The sequence below is a fragment of the Rattus norvegicus genome, chromosome 6 (genome assembly GCF_021556685.1).
Source record: "Rattus norvegicus strain SHRSP/BbbUtx chromosome 6, alternate assembly SHRSP_T2T, whole genome shotgun sequence".
Lineage (NCBI taxonomy): Eukaryota > Metazoa > Chordata > Mammalia > Rodentia > Muridae > Rattus > Rattus norvegicus.
In genome coordinates this window covers 44,325,304-44,332,956 of record NC_141539.1, presented here as the reverse complement: position 1 = coordinate 44,332,956, position 7,653 = coordinate 44,325,304, and the positions used below count along the sequence as shown (strand labels likewise).

Below are 7,653 nucleotides of genomic sequence, written 5' to 3'. Positions count from 1 at the left end.
AGGAACCTACCACCCCTGCAGAAGTGTCTGCCTCTGTGAGGATGAACACACAAGGACACAGAGGCCAATGGCAGGACTGAAGCCCCATCAGGAATGGCCATACTGTGTTTCTATTACCAAACATCTGCTATAGGGTTCTGAGTTCACCTCCAGCTTTGATTCTACACAGGGTTAGCCAGCTTCAAACATGGAGACTGCTTCATCTGCATTTTTACCAGCTTGATTCTTTCTAGCACACCCTTCTTAGGCATTTAAAGGGATAAGGGCATGTAAAGGTATGCGTAGTGAAGGGTCAACTATAAATATTCAGACCGTTTGCTTTTACAAATTACAGCTTGAAATGACTCCACAAAGAAAACCAGTTTCTTCATAAAAGAAATAAAGTATATAAAAGTCTGGAATGATGAGTAATTCAAATACAAAACTCAAGTACAAAACACACAATTTTTTCTTCCCAAACTACACAGATTCATACAGTTGACTCTACTATGCAACTTCTCCATATATAATTACACCACTAGGGTAAAGTACTGTTAATACCAAAACTCATCAGTTAGTACACTGAGGCTCTATGTCCTGACAACCATTAAAACTGCAGCACTGGGCCAGAGCTGAGAGGCATCTTCGCTAAGCATGGCTTCCTTCTTCCTGCTCTTGTGTTCCGTGATTATTAAAAGAAGGGATCTGTTCTGCAAATGACTACACCATCCACTGCCCATTCAGAACATCGCCGGGAGCTGATTCTCCTCTCGGCTCTGCTCTGTTGGCTGTTAGCCCATTTGAAACAAAGCCACAGGTTGACCATTACACGGATTTTCACCACAGGCACTGCCATACGCTGCCTCATAGGCTGGGTCATAATTTTCTTCCTTAACAGCCATCTTCTTTCCATCCTCTTGCGCAAGCTGTCGGTCCAAAGTATTTTGCACTTCCTGAACGTCTGTGTTGTGTTCAATGCCCTCCACCTGATCTCTTCAGTCCTTCAGCTTAATGGAGTCATGAACTTTGTCCTGGGCTCGAGGAAGCTGAGTGCATCCGGCACTGGACGACGACATGACATAGCACAGGGTTTCTATGTCTGGGATCTTGTGGGGTTGAAGCCCAAGTTCCAAGTTCTTAACCTTTACTCCAAAATCTTCTTTACCGAAAGTTTCATAAATACCTTTCCCGTTAAACACCACTCTTCTTGGCTGATATTTCTGTAGTTTTTGCACTAGGATACGCCTTCCTTCCCGAAATCCTTTACTAGACAGACACTTGCTGCCTGGCGTCATCCTTTCTACCATGTTTCCCGATGCCATATTTCCCGGGTAAGGTGTGGTCAGTCATCCGTGTGACTCAACTGCACCTCACTCAGCCCAGACAGGAACAGACACTTCCAGAAGTGACTTATTTACCCAGAGTAATGATGCTCTTTGTATTACTCCTCGGTTAATGCCAGTAATCACAATATACAGATTGAAGGTCAAAATGTCAGGAAGAGTCTTGGTCAGAAGCTCAGCTTCAGAGACACTGTTGAAACGGTCCACTTTCTTTTTCACTTTAAAAGTGTCTGTGATTTTCTCTTGCTTTTCTTTTAATTTTGTTGACCTGTCGGATTTCTTTGATGCAGCAGATTTTTGGGGGGCTCCAATGGATCCTGGGGCTCTGCTGCCCTGGTTTTCCTTCTCCTTCTCTTTGGAGCCTCTGGTACAGGTTCCTGGGCATGAGCTTCTGCTGGCATCTGCTATCCAGTCATGGCTGCCATGTTAGAAGCTTCCGCCATCATTTGTTGAAATGGAAATGAATACAAAGCTTGAACTTTCTCCAGAGAGCAGCACAAGATCGGGGCGGCCAGTGGATGGACCGCACTGTACTCGGTCCCTCCCACGGTGCTACATCACCGTGGTGAGTCCACTGAGAGTACAATTTATGAGAATGCCATTATTAATTTCAGCTATTTGAAATCCCCATGGTCTCTTAAATCAAGACTATCCTGGATATTTCTAAATAACTGAAAGCTGTGCTTTGGAAAAACAGGGTCAATAAATCACATAAATGATGATAAGAAAGTCCCCTTTGCCATATCTCCCAAAGGCTTCTGTGGTGATTTAAATATGATTGGTTCACAAGGAGTGACACTATGAGGAGGTTTGTCCTTGTTGAAGAAAGTGCGTCACTGTGGAATTGGGCTTTGGCTGGCTCCTCGTATGCTCAGGCTCCACCTATGAGAGAACAGACCCTGCTCCTAGTTCCCTGAAGAGAGACATCTCTTGGCTGCCTTCAGATCAAGATGTAGAACTCTCAGCTCCTCTAGCACCATGCCTGCCTGGATGGGGCCATGCATCCACCATGATGATACTGAACTGAAGCTGAACCTGTAAGCCAATCCAAATTAAATGTTGTTCCTTATAGAAGTTGTCTGGGTCATGATGTCTCTTCACAGCAGTGGAAATCCTGTGACACTTCATTAGTCTTCACAGCCTGAAGACCAAGACATCAATATAAGGGACTTTGAGAGATGTTCAAGATCTTCTTTTTATAGGAAGCTTTAATTAAGGAGAACTAAGAAGAATAAATAAGTTAACATGTATAATGTTAAAAAAGAAAATAACACCACACATTTCCTTGATATTTACAAGGTCTTGTCCGTATTAACTTGTTTACAAAATTTTTTAAAGATTTTCTGTTTTTAAATGAAGGTGTGTGTGTGTGTGTGTGTGTGTGTGTAAGTGTGCAGAAAGGCAAGACAAGGGTGTTGAGTTCCTTAGGGCTGGTACTATAAGTAGATATGAGCTGCTTAACATAGGTGGTGGGAACTGAATTCAGATCAACGTAATTTATGGTTTTTAAAGGTTCCATTTTTCTGCAATGAGTTCACTTTTTACTTCCGATCATAAATATATTACTACAACTATTTCTTGTAGCACTTTGCTCGTTAGAGTACTATTTTATTTCACCTTTCTGTTTCCTTGTATAAAATACCAAATCCATGTTTTTCAAGTATTTTTTCTCTGTCTTACATGCTCATGGTTTATGTTTTCATTCTTCAAAAAAGTCTGTTTTATTTTATTTTATTATTTCATAATGCAATCAATCTTTGTCTGATAAGCTCTTCAGTCTTAATCTATTGTTACAGATGAGATCTGAAATGTCCCCAAGGGCCATTCATTTGATAAAATATGTCTTCAGCCTAAGATACTGGTAGGAGGCAGTGGGTTTTTTTTTAAATGACAGAGCCTCAAATAAAAAGGATCATTTGGGTGTGCCCTTGAAAGATATACTAGGACTCTGGTCCCTCTTGCTGTTCTTTGCTTCCTACCTACCATACAGAAACTATATTGATCCACTAACATTATGCTCCTGGCATGAGGTCCTACCTTGCCACAGGTCCACAGTGGTGGTAGCCATTGACTGACACCTCTGAAACTGTGAGTGCCAATGAATCTGCTTCCTTATCCCTTTGTCTCTCTCCTCAGCCCCTGCTAACCATCATTTTACTCTCAAATTGGATATTTGTCCCCTCTGTCTACTGCAACACATTACACTATGTAGTTTTTGAAATTACAGTGATTGTCTATATAGTCCCTTTGATGATAAGTGATTGATTTGAAAAGGAAAACTCAAAGATTGTTTGTCCTGTTATGATCCTGAAAATATTTAAGCCATCTGAAAGAAACATAATAAAAGACCATGAGCTCTTGGTCACACCTGCCACCATTTGCAGGTACAAGGTCTTCCCAAAATTTTTCACTAGAAACACCACCAGATCTTGATTAAAATAATCACAGACATTATGTATTATTTGAAAAGCACTTTGATTAGGATTTGCAAGAGAAAGAAATTTCATGAGGTAGAGCAAATAGAAGCACAAACAGCAAATTTTGCTACCTGCCTCTGAAACCCTGTAGGCATTGATGTTCCAATGGGATACTCATGTGAGTCCTGGATTCACCATTTTTATCAGAACTCCATCACATGTAATTATTGATAGCTTGGCTGATTCATGCCTATGTGATTGCTTTCAACCTTTAGAAAAAAATGGTACTTTATCATTTAGATCCCTTATCCTAAGTCATGTTTTTTAATTGATTACATCGACTCATATTAATCTTCCCATAAACTTAATAGTCTGAATGTCATTATGAAGATCCATTGTTGATATGTTGATCATTCATGTCTTCTTACATATATAAACACCAAAACCTTCAAGCCATATTATATAACATGTTGATATATAAAGTTAGTTACAGGTATCCATTATCTAAGATTGAAGAACTATTAATCTGAGCTCTCCAGTGTTGTAGTATATCTCTTCCTCACAAGTTTATGACTACATTTGCCATATAAGGCTTTAATTTTCCTATTCAACCTTCTAGTTCATCACACTTAATTTGTCTTAAACTTTTTTCCCTTGGGACAATGTTCCAATCCCTACAAATTGTGTAGATATCTTCTAAAGGGGACAATGTAGAATCCAGTATTCTCATGAGATTATAGTGACACAAGCTCATGTGTCCATTAAACCTGCAATTTTAATATCATTTAATTTTAATTTTAATATTGATCTCTGGTCATTGATAATAGTTTTCCAAACAAAGCAAACAATAACAATGACAAAACTGTCATCCAGTACTCCTAAATCTGTTTGTTCTCTCAATTGGAGTTGCTTTGCCTTTGACATATGGGAGCAGAGAAACTGAGCTATTACGTCTCTCACTTTAAATATTTTTCTTTATGTAAGTCATAATCTCAATCCCTCCCTTGAAGTCTCCATCTATAATCTCTAGATGCCAAATGAATCCTTGAGACATTAATCTACTTCTATGTAATGTCATTTTTATTGCCTTTGGCAGTTAGAAGTCCAGGAACTCAAGTGGATATTTTATAGCATAGACATTTTGGTGATAGTGTGAAATTTTTACTTATGTCTAAGTCTAGGACAGCACTTCTTTCTGTAGCATGCATTATATCTCTAATACTTGGTTTAGTTTTCTCTGGTTGCTCTGTGGATTGCTGACAGGAAATGCCTGGCTCATATAGTACTCTAATGTTGTTTTAGGGACAAAGTAAAAGGAATAAATGTTTCTGAAGTACTTTGCTAGTACTAAGTAATGGTGGTCATCTTAATTATGGTCATATAATTGTCATTGCTTTTACAGTGATGATGCTATAAATAAAAGTGGATTTAAATGTTGGAATCATCTAACTGGTTTATTTTAGAATAGAATTGGTTTCTATAAAAACAGCATATCATGTGCATATTCATTAAAATATAACATGATCATCACATGTGTATTCTTAAATATGTTAAAAGATGTTATATTTCATGTTTGCTGCTCTATTGGTACTTGAACACAAAGAAATAGTTCACAAATCATGGGTGACATTGATTTTTGCCTTTGTTAAAGTGACAATTCAAAAATGCCATCCTAAATATTCAACATTCAAAATCCTAAGAAAGTGTCCTTGCTGTGCACTGCTTCCACAGACTGGGCTTCCCTGAAGCCTTAGGCATATCACGTATTTCCAAGTTAACATTAATAGTTCATTCCCACAAGGTCATTCCATATTCCTCATTGAATCGCTCTTTAAATTCAATCATTATTCCAAGAGCTATTTGTTGATCAGCTAACCTGTGCTAGATTCCAGTGAGTCTACAGACAGTAGGGAAGATTGATAAATATCACTACAAGGATGGTCTAGTACAGTAAGGAATTTGGGAGGTTGCAGGAAAACATGAAGCAAGCAGAAAGACACTTCATTTATTTATACCATCCTGACATCTAGTCAATATGCTCAACTTATATTTTTTACATTTTCTTAATTAAAACAATTTCATGTAACATGTTTAACTTGCATATTTGTCGTGATATCTCTATGGTTGTCACTCACTGTCATTAAGACTATTGTGACAATTTCTATAGTGATTACACTGTAGAATCATTAATCCTCCAACTGTGTCTTTTGTGCTGCTGTTAAATTATCCAATCTGTGCAGAAAACAAATAAACAACTATAGTGTAAAAAGACCTCAGTGTTATCAAATAACTCTTCGTTAATAGGACTATGGTTAAATCCATTCATTGGATCAAAATATATATAGAGAGATTCAATCAAATTTGTTATTTGTATTAACTCATAACAGACTTAAAAACGGAATCAGCCTATTTGCTGTCCTATACATCTGGAATCGTCCATGTATTCATGTTTTTGCTCAAAATTTCACCTTTTGATTTGTACAATTTGGGAAAATGTCTTTATCTTTCAAGTTTGGATATACAGATTTTTTTACCTTAATTTTTAATTTTGAACACTTTCCTTTGTTTGCCATGACAAATTCCGTGGATATATTTATGTTGTCCTTGTCCTTTCTATTGTACTTCAAGTGATTCATTGTTTTATATACTAAAAACTTATCTCAAGAATCTTCATTTTTTTCTTACCTAAACTTATTCTTATATCTATCCAAAATATGTTTGGGTTGCCTACATTCACATCCTTTGAGGTGAAGAATTATGCACTTGATTTTGTTTCCCCAGTTTCTAGGACAGGGTAAGAAACAGATATGTAAAATGTAGATAAAACACTCAGGAAAGGAGCTATAAAAAGATGGGAAAGATAAACACACAAACCCCAATGAAAAGGCTTCTCTGTAAGAGATCCTCTAAGTATATTTATATCTGAAGAGGCAAAGTCTCCTTAATGCTTATCTTGTGAATTTTCTCACTAGCTGCTGAGGCTTCAGGGCTGCTAACTAATGGAATCACATTCTTATTGTGAAATATATAAGTAGCAGAAATAAATGCTCTTGTGAATCTATTTGTATGTATATGTGCCGAACAGACAAAAAAGAAAGACTTAAAATCTCAGAGGCATTATATCTTAATCTTGTTCCAAACACATAATATATTATTAGGATAAAGCTTAATCGTAATCCTCTAAAATAGTATCCAGTGCCGTATCCTCCAATCTTCTTTAGTCCTGACAGTCCATCGTTTGACCAATTGGTTTGTTTAGAGAACATTGTCACATAGTGAAGCTGGGGATATAGCTCAGTTACTGAAGTGTTTGCCTTACATGCACAAAGTCATGGACTGATCATCAGTAAAATGTTAGATATTGTGATGGTTTGCATATGCTTGACATAGGGACTGGCACTATTAGAAGACACCTTGTTGGACGAAGTGTGCCACTGTGGGGGTGGGCTTGGAGACCCTCCTCCTAGCTGCCTGAGGATACTTAGTCTGTTCCTGGCTTCTTTTGATAAAAATGTAGAACTCTCAGCTCCTCCTGTACCATGCCTGCCTCTACACTGCCATGTTCCTGCCTTGATGATCATAGACCGAACTGAACCGGTAAGTCAGTCACAATTGAATGTTGTCCTTTATTAAACTTGCATTGGATATGATGTCTGTTCACAGCAATAAAACCCTAACTAAGACAGATATGTTGGTGCACACTCATATTCCAAGCACTAAGAAGGTGAGAGCTAGAGGATCAGAAGTTTAAGGTTGTCTCTGGTTACATTTGATCCTGTCTCAAAAAATAAATTAAAAAAAAAAGAAACACATTTAATGAGAAGTAAATTCACATTCTCTACTCAAAGCTGTAAAAGCTTTACTGCATTAAGGTAAAGGGCTAGAAATGTTTGTTTGGCAGAAATCTAGCATTA

The 7,653-nt window shown here is 37.6% G+C and overlaps 1 pseudogene; it reads right to left on the bottom strand.

Moving 5' to 3' along the window:
- Window positions 1-627: 627 nt before the first annotated feature.
- Window positions 628-1,807, bottom strand: Tdg-ps2 (thymine-DNA glycosylase, pseudogene 2; annotated as a pseudogene).
- Window positions 1,808-7,653: the final 5,846 nt, after the last annotated feature.